Genomic DNA, 15,990 nt, shown 5'->3' on the forward strand with positions numbered 1-15,990 from the left:
CCTGTGCAAACTTCTTCATCTCCCAGTACTTACTGCGACCTACATACTTCTGAATCTGCTTAGTGTATTCATCTCTTGGTCTCCCTCTACGATATTTACCCTCCACGCTGCCCTGCAATGCTAAATTTGTGATCCCTTGATGCCTCAGAACAAGTCCTACCAACCGGTCTCTTCTTCTTGTCAAGTTGTGCTACAAACACCTCTTTCCCCAATTCTGTTCAATACCTCCTCATTAGTTATGTGATCTACCCATCTAATCTTCAGCATTCTTCTGTAGCGCCACATTTCGAAAGCTTCTATTTTCTTCTTGTCCGAACTATTTATCGTCCATGTTTCACTTCCATACATGGCTACACTCCATACAAATACTTTCAGCAACGACTTCCTGACACTTAAATCTATACTCGATGTTAACAAATTTCTCTTCTTCAGAAACGCTTTCCTTGCCATTGCCAGTCTATATTTTAATATCTTCTCTACTTCGACCATCATTAATTATTTTGCTCCCGAAATAGCAAAACTCCTTTACTACTTTAAGTGTCTCATTTCCTAATCTAATTCCCTCAGCATCACCCGACTTAATTCGACTACTTAAACCTAACTAACCTAAGGACATCACACACATCCATGCCCGAGGCAGAATTCGAACCTGCGACCGTAGCAGCAGTGCGGTTCCGTGCTGAAGAGCCTAGAACCACTTGTCCACAGCAGCCGGTGTTAGAATCTCGGCCTTGATACAAATTTTCATTTGTCGCTTCAGTCTTGACATGTCTGAGACTTAAAAGGTCTCTGGAATCATATAGGTTCATTTAATTAATGTATTGAGGTTTTCTATACCAACTCACAACATTCAATTATCCATTGTATCGCCAACACTGAGTGATCCCGGTGGCACGATTTCGACAGACTGGAAGATATCAGTGCAGTACTTACCCAGAAATCTGTTGCTGGACCTCACGATAATCAAAGACAGACACCACCATCTTCTCTCTGAATTCCTAGAACAGAGTATCAGTAATAGTACTGTAATTTTATTTGCCCAGCACAATGTGAGGGTGACAATGCTGAAGTTAAAGAAGATGAAACCAGCAAGGCGTAACAGAATTATGGCAGAAGTGGACCTAACTGTATCATACACAACAATGTTACTAACCTAACGTCTTTTGTAGGAACAGGTGACCAGAATCCGGAAAATATCCAATTTCCTAATACCAAAAAAGCTGGGAAGATAAACGATTCCAGGGAATTGGACAAGTCTCTGTGCCGCCGCCTGAGCAACCACAGACAGGTAATAGGCATGAGTCACCTGCAAGACTGTTTCAGGAGAGAGAAATTCATCGAGGATGCGATATGTCAAGCAATGAGTTCTGTGAACGCCTCAACCGTATGTTGTAGGCATAATGATCACTATAGTTCGGGTGCTTAATAGTTTATGATGGCCCGCTCTTTTGAAAAGACTGAAACAAGTGGACTGTGCCACAGGTCTACCTACGACATCACTGCTTGGACAGGCAGGTGCAGTTGGAATGTCCTGGAAAAACATTTTTTGCAAAATGTCACCAAAGACTGCCTGCAGAGATCTGTTTGTGATTCAGAGTTCTGGGATTTTTGATAGAGCCATCTCTGAACCATGTTCGTAATCTAACAGACACTAGAAGCTGTATCACCCACGCAGATGGTCTGCTAACTATAGTAGCATCCAAAACAAATGCTGAAGTAGACTAAAGTAGTTGGGTAGTTCTAGAAGGCCTCAGCAAATGTTGCGTGGAAAACAAAATAACGATAGAAGAACACAAAACAGTTTATATGTTGTTTAAACGAACATGATCAAGATCGAGAAACCCGGCAATGAAAATAAATGGCCAACCTGTGAAAAGGAAGGAAGTATGGAACAAGGGTATAAACATCGACGAAAAGCAAAACATTCATGGGCATATAGAAACAGTCTGCCAAGAGGAATTAAAATCCTAAACAAAACAGAAACATTAAATTTTCCCTGAGATATTTAAATCTCTAATTTATCTACGATAACGTTGGAAGTTGAAGAAGTCAATTAATAGTTGTAATGCGGCCAGGACTCGAACCCGGGTCTTCTTGCTTACTAGGCAAATATGCTGACCTTATTTTTTTATAAAAACATTTATTAAAAAACAATGCTACGCATTCCAAATATATACTAAGTTCATGTATTAACCATGGACACATCTTATACATGAAGTTATTTAAACAAAAACAGTTTGATCATTTCCATTATGCTGATGTTAAAGAAAGACAACAGAAGATTGTGTTACTCACTAAATTACCAGAAATAATTAAGTTAAACATCAAGAAAAGTTTTTTTAAAGACATTCAAACTTCAACATGAAGAAATAAAATCTGCACTTTGAATTACATGAGCTCCAATCTTTACAGAAGCATAAATTGTTCTTTATGATGGATATCAACAATTTGGTGGGATAATTTTAAATACAAAACAATTTAATAATCATATTAAACAATTTCTGAAATACTTGAGAATGGCGGAAAGGAGATATATAATAAAGTTTACTAACCGTCGAACTGCACTTTCTGGACATTAATTGAATGTTAAGTATCTGAAGTGATCAGACCTATATAATAAGTCTTTCACTGCCGAACTGACTTACACATCACAGTACAAAAATGAACAAGGCAATGTGCCAGCCATTGAATATTACATTATCAGATAGAATATTAAGGTTTTAACCAATCGATAAAGACCTTTCCATAAAAACTGTCTACTTCCATATTTCTAATATCAGTCAATAATGCACCCTTAATGTTTTGTGTTTTGACACTATTAGACACACGATCTCACTGTCACATAATTTCTGTACATTAGCTTATAAATTTCAAAAACTACTCTCTGAAGTAGGAAAAACACACACCAAAAATATACTGTAAATTTTTAAATAATATCCTTAAGGTAGCCACAATACATCACTGTCAACACAGTCTTCTTTTTTATAATAACCAAAGCGCATTCTTTCAAATACAATTTTTAACATATTACCGAACTGTTTCTTGTAATTTGAATACCTTCTAATTTTGTGGAATTCACACAGCATGTGTACCTTGAACTGCTATCGGATCGAAATTTGTTAAGGATGTAATTAACAAAACTTCCCAGCAACCAGTACACAGCGTTATTTTTTGCTTCTGGGAAATAGCGTGCTTCAGGCCTGTGTATCAATGACAGCGATGTATACTCAGGGGATGTTGGTGTAATCAGAGCTATTTCCTGCCGGATCCACTTCCAACTATTCATGTGACCACTGCAAGTATATCTATGAATTATTGTGTCTACTAGATGACATTGTTGACATAAATTTGTTTCACTGAGTCCGATTGCGTGCAGTCTTTCATTGGAGCTAACTATGTTGTTAACTGTCTTGTACCATGATGTTTTTATATTAGACGTGAGCACATTAGAACTAATGCTTTTCCAATTCTCAGTCCTCTCAATGTTTGGAAACTGTCGTTCTATTTTGTTCCTTCCTTCGCTTTTCTTTCGTGCCCGCATTATGGCTCTTGATGTTAAGTGTCGTGACTGCCTGAGTTCGACACTGACATAACTAAACTCATCATAGGAAATCCTCACACGCTGTAAGCGACTGTTGATATTCTGCACGTCAATCAGGGGAAGCAGGCTTCGAGGTTTATGGATCTCGAAAAGTTTGCTGGTTATGCTTTCTCGTGAGTTTCTTATTAAATTAACTTGCCTTTTGATAAAAAGTTCAGAGGCTTTATCCGTTATATCAGTTAATCCTAGTCCATCATTTTTAGGATCTAAAGTGGCTACTTTAGCAGGTACTCTGAACACTTCACCTCTCCACAAAAAGTTGGTGATTTTGGACATTACTCTTCTTGCTATCATTCTCGGTAATGAAAACAGCTGGGCAGTACAATAAGCTTTAGCAAGGATGCCTGAGTTGATATACTGTGTTCTTTCAACTTGGTTCATATATCGAGTTCAATTCTTTATAATAGCTCCTTGCACTTTATCTGCTGCAACTTTGCAATTTAAAGCCGTCATTTTCATAGAGCATGCTATCAGGGTGATCCCAAGTGTTTTATGTTGTCGGACTAATTTTGTCCACTCAACGTTGGTATTATCAAAACCTCTGAGATTTAAGATCTTACTTTCTTGTCGTTTGCATTGGCTCCAGATGCTCTGCAGTACGAATCAGTCACCGTTGCTAGCGTGGTTACCTCGTCATTATTCCTTATAATGACCATTATATCGTCAGCATAGGCTCTTATAACTTTTTTATTTCATCATAATGTTAAGCCTTTTAAACTAGCGTGAACATGTCGGAGGAAAGGTTCGAGCGAAATGGCGAAGGTCGACATGGACAGAGGACTTTCTTGAAGAACTCCTCGTTGAATTTGCATCGGCCTCGATTGTTGACAATTCACCGCTATTTTAGGATTTATTCCGGTTGCTATGTTCTTAATCAACTGTATAACCCTATCGTTGAAACCTATTTTCTTCAATGTCTGTAGAAGATATTCATGATTTACTGCATCGAACGCTTTATAAAAATCTAAAAACAATAAAGCGCACTTTATGTTTGTTACAGAAGTTAGTGCAATGATATCCATGAATTCTGCTAGATTTTGAAAAATGGGTCTGCCTTACGCGCAGTTCTGATGTTGACTAATAATTTTATCTGTAAGGCATGAAATTCTCTTGTTTACTATTCTAGCTATTAATTTATAATCAGAATTAAGCAGTAAAATTGGACGAGAATTATTTAAATCTTTGTTTCCATTATTTTTTTGGCACCAGAACAATTTTGCTCTCCTTAAACTCAGCCGGAATCATTTTACCCTGAATAACCTCATTTACATTGTCCGTGATTTTCGCATCTACCATTTGCCAGTAACGGATGTAAAACTCTGCTGACAGATCATCCGGTCCTGGGGATTTTTTTGGTGGTGAGGCGCACAGAGTCTCATACACGTCTTCTTCACTGACAGCCTCGAGAAAATTTTCGTTGTCATCTTCTGTCAGCTGTGGGGCTAGGATGTCAAGGAATTCTTCCAAGGTAGCATCACACCTTTGATGTACAGAACATAGCTCGCAATAATAGCGGTAAATCTCGTCCATCATACACTGCTGGGTTCTGAGAACCGTACCGTGTTTTGTTCGAATTTCATCAATAAAGGTCCTTCTCCTGTTCTTCGTATGCTTCTCTAAATAATATAGGGAAATAGTTTCATCTTCTGACACCGAATTCGCCTACGATTTTATTTTCAACCCTTCCATTTGACTTCTCTTGATATTAAGTAACTTGGCTTTGACATTTTTGATGTCTGCTATCCGAAGTGAGGAACCTGCTGAGACTTGATCATATAGATCTCTCAAAACGGAATAGTCGTACTGTATAGTGCATTTAATTTCCGATGCGCTCTGGGCACTGTATTGAATAAGAAACTTCCTCAACTTTGGCTTTGCCATTTTAATCCACCAGTCAATAGCAGTGGCATATCTACTACGAGCGCGCAGGCATATTGCCCATGTTTCTTTAATCAGGTCTTCTAAATCATGATTTACTAAGAAGGAAGTGTTCAAATTCCACTGATTCTTGAATGGTCTGAAAAGTACGTAGGAATGGTTTCTACTTTTGTCACGGAAGTATCAAGATTTTTAGAAATATATAGTCTACAATCCTGCTGCGTGATGCTGCTGTGACATAAGTGAACTCAACAATGGAGGTGTATTTGATTTCCCATATATCCTTCAGTTCTAAACCAATAACTAGTTGTTTTAGTTCACTTGAGAAACTAAAATTAGGTAACTGATCTTTTCGATTTAGAACACAGTTAAAATCACCTCCAAGTAATAACTGTCTTGGAGTTTTCCTTAACAAGTATATCAGGTCATCTTTGAAGAAACGTGCCCTGTCAGGTCGGTGAGAACTTCCTGAAGGGGCGTACAAGTTGATGATAGTCACATCAGAGATAATTAGTCCTATTCCCCTTCCAGATTCCAGTCGTTCCACCGCACTTACCGTAATCCCTTCCCTCACCAAAACAGCTGTTCCAACACTTGTTTCAGGAGAAAAATTTATGTAATTGACAAAACCGGGAATTACTAAATCCGAAATTAGAACTTCTTGTAACAGGACAGTATCAGTCGCGGATTCGTACAAAAATTCCATAAGGGCCGATAATTTCAAACCGGTCGTAATTTAATTTATGTTTATAGTGGTGACAGAATAAGACTGCGTCATTGTGCTGTCACTATGTAGTTGTTTTGATGAAGTAATTTAGTTTCCTGTGGTTCAGGGTTCGAGTAAGCTGTAACAGTTTTCTTGGAACGCTGAACATGGAATAACACTTCAATCAGTTTATTAGTTACTGTCCCGTTTTTTTCTACTTCTGATGTTTTCTCTTGTACCGCAAGCAGACTGATTTCCTAGTCAACTTTCTGATTTTTCCTCCAGTGATTCGTGTAAGACCGTTTCGTACTGAACATTCTTTGGGCTTGGGTCGGTCCTACCGGATTTTCCCTTCCCTTGGTTACGAGCTACATTCTCATTTGATTGTGTCGGTATTTTACTTCGCGGTTTATCTGGAGCAGCGGCAGACGCTTTCGCAATTTCGGTTGCCAGCGTCTGCCCTGAGGTGTTGACCGTGATTTCAGTTTGACCACCACTTGCTCGTTCTTTATGAATTTCACTCATTTTCTGATCGAGGGAAACAAATGGAGACTGCAGTTTTGCAACCTCTCCCTGAATTTGTTTATTATAAGATAGATTCTGATCTTTGCAATCGGCTACTGCACCTGTTGTTTCTTGCAAATTAATGCTGATTACACCCCCTTCATTTTCTGGTACCGTATGTGTATTATCTTTCTGTTCATCAGTTTCTATTCGCATTTTCCCTTTAGGATCCTCTGCCTCCTCATCGCACTGTTTTTGCTTGCGAAGTGAGGGAGTGGGACAAGACAGCTCTTACTCTGAACAACTATCAGTTATCTCCAGAGGTCGTTTTTTCAGCAGCATTTCAGCTTCAAGAGTAGTGGTAACAGGGTTTCCCTTTGTTGTTAATGGGGGAAATTGATTGTTATCGTGAAGGGAGACATCAGCTTGGACCGCTGCGTTAACATCCTCAACCATTCGAACCAGGCTATTCTTTGGTAACAAATCTGTGGTGTGTGTACTGTAAGACCTTCGGTACACACACCATCAGATTATTTGACTTGTCGCTCTAACGAAGTAGGCGAGTGTCAGCAATGTGTCTCGTGGTCTTATCGTGGCGTGTTTATCTTCTGCCGTTAGGTCAGACCATAGAAATGCCCCTTGCACGCTTAGAGTAGCAGATTGACGGTGACCACTTTTAAACAGAACTTGATTAATTTTCACACACATTTATTAAGATAATAATTGTGGTGTCACCGCCAGACACCACACTTGCTAGGTGGTAGCTTTAAATCGGCCGCGGTCCATTAGTACATGTCGGACCCGCGTGTCGCCACTGTGTGATCGCAGACCGAGCGCCACCACAAGGCAGGTCTCGAGATATGGACTAGCACTCGCCCCAGTTGTACGGACGACATTGCTAGCGACTACACTGACGAAGCATCGCTCATTAGCCGAGCAGATAGTTAGAATAGCCTTCAGCTAAGTCAAAGTCTACGACCTAGCAAGGCGCCATTAGCCTTACATAGTTTGATAGTTATCGTATGAAGTGTCTCATCAAGAACGCTGCATACAAATGGTGGATTAAAGTTAAGTATTCCAGCAGCTACGTACTTTTCTTTATCGCATTTATGAAGTATCCGGTTTCAGACCATCAAGTCCGCCTGCTTGCTTAATGGCCGCCTCCCTTAAATAATGTGCGTAGTGTTGGCAATCTGTCAACACTACAGATGGCGACGAGGATGGGATTAAAAGAGGATTTCGCGTTCGTATTGCTCTAATTACTGGCGACGTTACAAACCGCCTTCTTTCTCTTTGATTGATTTACTTGTGTCATGGCTTCGCCACAATCTCCCGATGTACTGTCCGAATTTTATCGCTTGCAGAATCAGCAGACGCAGGCGTTATTGGATGCCCTTGGACAGCTCGTCCAGGGTCAACGTGCACTGCACAACGATGCGGCCGCCGCCGCTTCATCACTACCGCAGCCACAACATGCAGTTGCACCACCTTTCCGTAATTTTCAAGCAGACGTGGAGTCCTGGACGGAGTGGTCACGCCAGTTTGGATTTCATCTCGCCACCTACAGAATTCAAGGTAACGAGCGGCAGCCTCATTTATTGTCGTGTGTAAGGGTGCAAACGTACCGTGTGATAGTGAAATTATTTCCTCGACGCCACGTAGCGACTCTGTCCTATGAAGAAATTTTGTCGGCATTGGACGCCTATTTCAAAGAAACAGTCAATGTCGTTGCAAAAAGGTATACTTTCTTTCCTACAAAACGTACGACCGGTCAGACTAATAGGGAGTGGGTTGCAACTTTGCAAGGCCTTACACGGGATTGTGCTTTTGAGTGTGAATGTGGACTCCCTTATTCAGATACAATGGTACGTGATGCAATAGCACAGAACGTTTCTGATGTTCGCATACAGGAACAAATTTTGAAACTCGTCAATCCCTCCCTTCAACAAGTGATAGACATATTGGATAGACAAGACACACTTGACTTTGCTCAGGAATCATTTGAAACTTCGCCAGACGTGTGTAACATTCACCGGCCCGCCGGGCGCGCTGCATGGCCCGGTAAACTGCCCTCGCACACGTCCACGCAGCTGCCGCCACGCTCTAAACCAGGTGTGCCGCGCCAGCACACAAATGCAGTGAAATCATGCCCGTGGTGTGCAACAAGACATTCACGTGACAATTGCCCGTCACGCCACGCTATTTGCTTTTTCTGTAATAAGAAAGGACATGTTCAAAGTGTTTGCCAGAAAAAGCTCAGATCAGACACTCTTAATCATTCCAGGCCCTTTGCTTCGCGCTGGAATCGAACCAAGGACACACAGGCTCTTGAACCGTCGCCCATGGACATTCATGTAGTTAATTCCACTCCGCCCAGTGCCACTCTTTCTACCAGTGACTGTGTTCGTCCCACAAAAAGTGTGCGTCGACGTCGCTGGAAATCACATCAATTAGCAAGTGATGCTGTACCTGTATCAGTTCAAATTGCACGAGACAGTCGCTCTTGTCGTCAGCAGGACAATAAACTTTTTGTAGATTTGGACTTTAATGGCAAGGTCATACCATTCCAGCTCGATACCGGAGCTGCAGTTTCATTGCTCAATCACGACACGTACAAACAACTGGGCAAACCTCCGTCGCGTGCCACAACTGTTAAGCTCACTACATATTCAGGACAGCAGATCCCTGTGTTAGGAAAGTGCACTCTTCTTGCAACATACAAGGGACAAACAAAACTTGTGTCATTTTACGTTCTTCGTTCTTCTTCTGCAGTGAACTTGTTTGGTTTAGATTTATTTCAGTTGTTTAACTTGTCTATTGTAAATCAGGTCCTATCAGTGAATCAGACTGTGCCTTCAGACAGTGTTTCTCGGCTATGTGAAGAATTTGCAGACATTTTTGCACCGGGCCTTGGTTGCGCTAAGAATTATGAAGCACATTTGGAACTGAAAGTAAACGCGCAACCGAAATTTTTCCGAGCGCGCAATGTTCTCCACGCATTGCGTGATGAGGTCGCAAGAACATTAAACGATTTAGAATCACAAGGTGTAATTGAACGTGTGCAAGCTTCTCTCTGGGCCTCACCCTTAGTAATTTTGCCAAAACCTTCCGGAAAACTGAGACTTTGTGTGGACTTCAAGGCAACAGTGAATCCACAACTCGTGATTGCAACTTTTCCCTTACCCCGCCCGGAAGATCTGTTTGATAAACTGTGCCCGGGTAAATACTTTTCGAAGTTGGACCTAGCAGATGCGTATTTGCAAATCCCAGTGGACGCCGAATCCCAGCGCCTCTTGGTGGTTAACACGCATCTTGGTTTGTACCGATTCAAGAGACTGCCATTCGGGTGTGCATCCGCCCCTGCATTGTTTCAGCAATATTTGCAAACTGTTTGTGCGTCGGTCCCTACTGCTGCGAACTATCTGGACGATATTGTGATCTCCGGAAAGACAGCCGACGAGCATTTAGCACACCTACGAACATTATTCAGGTATTGCGACAAAATGGTTTTCGCTTGTGGAAGGACAAATGTGTGTTTTTTGCTCGTGACATACCATATCTGGGCCATGTCATCAATGCCCAAGGCATACATTCGAGTACAGAGCACCTCCGTGCCATACAGGACTTGCCTTCGCCACAGAATGTGAAGCAGCTACAGAGTGTGTTGGGTAAAATTAACTATTATCATCGCTTTCTGCGCAATGCCTCTTCCATTTCAGCTCCGCTTCATAGCTTATGTCGGAAGGGTGTTCCGTTCGTCTGGACGACGGAATGCGAACGCGCCTTTCGCCAGTTGAAATCGGCGTTGCTTTCTAATACTTGCCTTACGCCATTCGATCCCCAGAAACCCCTTTTGTTGATGGTAGATGCATCGGAATTCGGGATCGATGCTGTGCTTGCGCACAAAGTTGGCTCGCATGATCGCCCTATTGCCTTTGCGTCAAAATTGCTCTCGTCTGCGCAAAGTAATTACTTGCAGATAGAGAAAGAAACTTTGGCTCTCGTGTTTGGTGTTACTAAGTTCCATGATTGCTTGTATGGTCGTCACTTTACCATCATCACAGACCACAAACCTTTGACGTCGCTTTTTCATCCAACCAAGCGTGTACCTCCGCGTACAGTGCAGAAATTCATTCGCTGGTGTATTTTCCTCTCGCAGTACCGCTACGATATTTTGTATCGGTCCACTGCTAAGCACGGAAACGCCGATGCGTTGTCCCGTTTGCCTGTTGCTGAGGATAGAGCATTCGATTCTTCCGAACTTGCTTGCATGTTCATTGATTCGGAAACCGATGGAGTGGTCGAATCGTTTCTGATTGATTTTCGTCGTGTAGCTACAGCCACAGCTGCTGACCCGGTTCTTGCTACCGTTTTGCGTTTTGTTGCTACGCAATGGCCTTTGTCAAAGTCTCGGATCGAGGATCCGTTGGTTCGCCGATTTTTTGATCATAAGGAGAGACTTTTTGTACGACGTGGTGTTTTGTTGTTGCGTTCTGATAATGATCAGTCCAGAGTCGTGGTCCCACGTTCGTTACAGTCCTCTGTTTTACGGCTTCTTCACCAAGGACATTGGGGTATAGTGCGCACGAAACAACTTGCTCGTCAGCACTGTACTTGGTTTGGAATCGATGCTGCGATTACGAATATGTGTTCTTCTTGAATGGCGTGTGCCGAACAACAATCTGTACCGCCGCGGAAAGTCTTTGCATGGCCGAAAGCCACTTCCCCTTGGCAACGCTTGCACATCGATTTTGCTGGTCCATTCTGGAATGCTCGATGGTTGGTTCTGGTCGATGCCTTCAGTAATTTTCCTTTTGTTGTCCGGATGTCTTCCACGACGTCCACTGCCACCATCCAAGCATTGTCTGCTATCTTTTGCATTGAAGGTCTTCCGCAGACTATTGTTTCCGACAATGGCCCACAATTCATGTCCGCAGAATTTCAGTCATTCTGCCAGGCCAATGGTATTCAACATCTGACATCCGCGCCGTTTTCACCTCAGTCAAACGGTGCCGCTGAACGATTGGTCCGGAATTTCAAGTCACAGATGTTGAAGTTGAAAGAGTCCCATTCGCGGGAGGACGCGTTGTTGCTCTTTTTGTCATCGTATCGCTCTCAGCCCCGAGATGGTCGCTCGCCGGCTGAGTTGCTCCACGGTCGTCCTCATCGAACCTTGATGTCTTTGCTGCACCCGCCGCATCAGGTTCCTGTGCAGCGGCAGACTCCTGCTTTTGCTCCAGGCGACGTTGTATTCTATCGCAACTTTCGCGGTTCACGGCGTTGGCTCGCAGGGCGCATTCTTCGCTGCCTCGGCCGCGCGATGTATTTGGTTTAGGGGGCCTCTGGTGAGGTGCGTCGGCATCTCAATCAGCTGCGCCTCTGTCGTCGCACGGGTTCTGCCGCTCCCCGTCTGCTTTCAGCGACGGTGCCGTCCGGTCAGCGCCCTGGGGACCCATCTACTGGCTCGCCTCATCCCCAGGTGTTACCGACGATGCCTTCCATTTTGCCCCATGGCGACGCGCCGCTGCCGCCTCCGCCGCCGCCGCCTGTCCTCCAGCCGGCGCCGCCCGCAGTGGACGCTTCGCTGCAGCCGCCAAGCGCCTCCCTGTGTCACGCGCCGCCGATCGCTTCCCGTGACCAGCTGTCCTCCGCCATGGAACTCTTGCCCGCTCCGGACCACATGGCGTCTTCGCGCGTCGGATACCCCGACGCAATGGAGGTCGACCCTTCGGCCCCTCCTGTCTCTTTACGGGCGCATACACCGCATGTTGACGTGCACCCTGGACTAGGTTTGCAGGTGTTTCCTAGCTCCCCTCGGACCGAATGGCCGGGTGCGGGTGGCACAGCCTCGCCTGTTGTTAGGCTCCCCACCTCATCGCATACGTCAACATGGGGTCCTCCCCACGGCGGGCGGAAGCCTTATACCACGACCGTTCGCCGATTTGCGGGGGAGGAATGTGGTGTCACCGCCAGACACCACACTTGCTAGGTGGTAGCTTTAAATCGGCCGCTGTCCATTAGTACATGTCGGACCAGCGTGTCGCCACTGTGTGATCGCAGACCGAGCGCCACCACAAAGCACGTCTCGAGATACGGACTAGCACTCGCCCCAGTTGTACGGACGACATTGCTAGCGACTACACTGACGAAGCATCGCTCATTAGCCAAGCAGATAGAATAGCCTTCAGCTAAGTCAAAGTCTACGACCTAGCAAGGCGCCATTAGCCTTACATAGTTTGATAGTTCTCGTATGAAATGTCTCATCAAGAACGCTGTATACAAATGGTGGATTAAAGTTAAGTATTCCAGCAGCTACGTACTTTTCTTTATCGCATTTATGAAGTATCCTGTTTCAGACCATCAAGTCCGCCTGCTTGCTTAATGGACGCCTCCCTTAAATAATGTGCGTAGTGTTGGCAATCTGTCAACACTACAATAATAACCATAAACCTTACTTAACTTGATTCTGGATGCTGCCGGCCGGGGTGGCCGTACGGTTCTGGGCGCTACAGCCTGGAGCCGAGTGACCGCTACGGTCGCAGGTTCGAATCCTGCATCGGGCATGGATGTGTGTGATGTCCTTAGGTTAGTTAGGTTTAATTAGTTCTAAGTTCTAGGCGACTGATGACTTCAGAAGTTAAGTAGCATTGTGCTCTGAGCCATTTGAACCATTTGATTCTGGATGCTATTTACAATTGACAATCTGAAGTTCCTTTGGTCTTGGTACGTTAATCTTATTCTCACATATCTCTGATACTTTGCAAATTGTCTATACATTTCTCTTCATGGCTATGTACAGGAATATGATAATCTTATTAGGCGCAGACTGAAACTTGACTATAGACTAATGCAGGCTAATGCAGACTGATGCACACTAATGTAGACTGACTGATTGGAGGTCTGTACACTCGTTATAATACCCCACGCTTTCAGGTATCACTGCGCGAGTGTGATCTGCGAGGAGAAAAGGTTCTATGTTAGCAGCAATCTCATTGGCTGCGTTACATATTAATACGCGGATCGGCGGAAGCAGAATTTGGTCCGTCTCTAAGACAGCGCCATCTCGCCTGCGCTGTTGTGCTTAGCGGGACGCGCTGTAGTGGGAAAGTTGTGTACGCACTGACTAAGCGGAACTACGTACACCACAAGATCATTTAAGGTAAGCTTTTGACGCTGTATCAAATTACTTTTAACAACAACAGTTCGCCGCGGACATTCCTGTCTGAAGTGGCTGGTTTCGTTACTTATATGACATGTAGCTTCCTGACCTGTATAAACAATTTGTGCCTTATACCCACAAACAGTTATGTGAGACGGAATATTCGTCTTAAAGTCCATTTCTACACAGCGGACCCCGTTGAAACACTGCAGTTTAAAGCGAGGCGACCATCTTGCATTTGCAATTGATTTAACGTCTCCGTAGTTTGAAAGAGCTTCCTTAATCTTATCATTTACAATTTCAATGGGAAGCTTCAAGACACGAACGGTTTTGTAATGAATGTCCGCTCTATTGATGGAAACCTTACTTTTATAACCATTTCTATCCACAAAGTCTACTTCATAGCCCTACTTTAGTAACACTTTATCTACAGTCGCAGCACTGACTAACTTGACAAAAACACAGTATTTTTCCTGATACAGTTGCCAGGTATGGACGGTTTCAGAACTGAGACCAACTACCTGTGTACTCCAGTCATCTGTTTCCAGGGATGTCGGCTGAACAGGACGGGACTCCTTGTAAAAAGCAAATACCGGAGTATTCTTCCTGAGGTTTGTAGCCATGGTTAATCCAGCAACGCAATTTCGGTTAAACAACCGAAATTCCAATTAGCAACAGCAAGACCAGAAAGAGCGATTAGATCAAAAGGAATAGGAACGAACACGGACGTACAGCACTCGGCGGAGCACAAGTACAGCGATGTAAACCATGGAAGTGCACCGCAACAGTTAACAGCGGCCACTCGCGAGCGCGGCTGAAACGGAACTGAACAGAGCTGCACGAACTACCCAAATCAAATACCCTCGCAAACACAAACTCCAGTTCACATCTCCCCTTATATTGTCACTATTACCAGGGCTTTCTGACATTGAAATAGCACCCCAGCATTGGACGTAGTGGGGAAGAAATTAGAATTACATATTAATACCTTCAGCTGCTAACGGGCGTTGATATTTATCAACAGGAACAGGTGAAAATGTGTGCCCCGACAGGGACTCGAACCCGAGATCTCATGCTCACATGGCAGACGCTCTATCCATCTGAGCCACCGAGGGCACATAGGATAGTGAGACTGCAGGGACTATCTCACGCACGCCCCCCGTGAGACCCATATTCTCAATTTATATGTCCATACACTACATTCGTAGTGTCGCTACCCAACACACTTATTACTCGTGGAAGACATTCTTACCAAGTCCCGTAAGAGTTCGGGTAATGTGTGTGCGTCCGCAGCACAAATTTTAATTCACTTCTTGAGCTTTTAACGTTATCGTAGAAAAATTAGAGACTTAAATGTCTTAGGGAAAATTTAGTTTAAGATCCATATGATCACATGTGGAACAGCACTTCCCCATTACGTCAAACGCTGGGGTGCTATTCCAATGTCGGAAAGCTTTGTTAATAGCGACAATATAATGGGGAGATGTGGAGTGTTAGGGAGGGCATTTGACTTCAGTAGTTCGTGTAGCTATGTTGACCATGTAATGGTCAGCATATTTGCCTAGTAAGCAAGAAAACGCGGTTTCGAGGTCCGGCCGCTCCACAAACTTTAATTCACTTCATCAGCTTCCAACGTTATCGTTGGCAAAAGAAGTTTTCAGCTGCTACTAAGCTAATAAGAAAGTATCACAATGCAGTCTTAATCGCAATTGCGGACTAAGGATCGAGCGAATGGGATCGTGCATAAGGTCAGCTCAGGCTCTTCAGAGAACACAAAGACTTATATGTATAGAAGAAGACCGAGTGAAGCGCTGCTGGTGATTCGCGGTATACTGGGTGGTACTGTTCCTCATATGTCATGCCCAGCGCCATCTCCTGCTGTACTAATTGGTAATGTTGTGTCCGATGCACTTTTCTCGCTGACACACTTTGTGGTGGATGTGATACAGCGCTGTACACAATGGCCCAGTATTCGAGTCGAGAGCTTGCCGATATGGTGTTTACTTATGAAAAGGCAAATGGCAACGGGCATGGGCACCAAGACTATCTCATTCACGAGACGTATCCCCGCCGACAACAAAAGCAGCATTCAGTGTTTGCAACTTTGTTTCACCGTTTGTCTGAGGCAGCGTTGTTTCAGGA

The sequence above is a fragment of the Schistocerca serialis genome, chromosome 1 (assembly GCF_023864345.2).
Source record: "Schistocerca serialis cubense isolate TAMUIC-IGC-003099 chromosome 1, iqSchSeri2.2, whole genome shotgun sequence".
Taxonomy (NCBI): Eukaryota; Metazoa; Arthropoda; class Insecta; order Orthoptera; family Acrididae; genus Schistocerca; species Schistocerca serialis.